Source organism: Homalodisca vitripennis, unplaced genomic scaffold (genome assembly GCF_021130785.1).
Source record: "Homalodisca vitripennis isolate AUS2020 unplaced genomic scaffold, UT_GWSS_2.1 ScUCBcl_3766;HRSCAF=9505, whole genome shotgun sequence".
NCBI classification, from domain to species: Eukaryota; Metazoa; Arthropoda; class Insecta; order Hemiptera; family Cicadellidae; genus Homalodisca; species Homalodisca vitripennis.
Window position 1 is genome coordinate 20349 of NW_025779879.1, and position 205 is coordinate 20553.

Genomic DNA, 205 nt, shown 5'->3' on the forward strand with positions numbered 1-205 from the left:
TGGTATTTTGAACATATATGCGTCGCTTTTAATAGTTAAATACACATCCCTAATCTTTAATGTGCATCCTCCCAAAACTACTAATAGTTATTTTGTATAATACATTTCCTTTAATGTGTTAACTAAACAATTTTTGAGTTCAAATACTGATTTTGTAGCAGACGACAATAGTATCAGCTGTTTCTAATTCTCTGTCTTTCCCCTC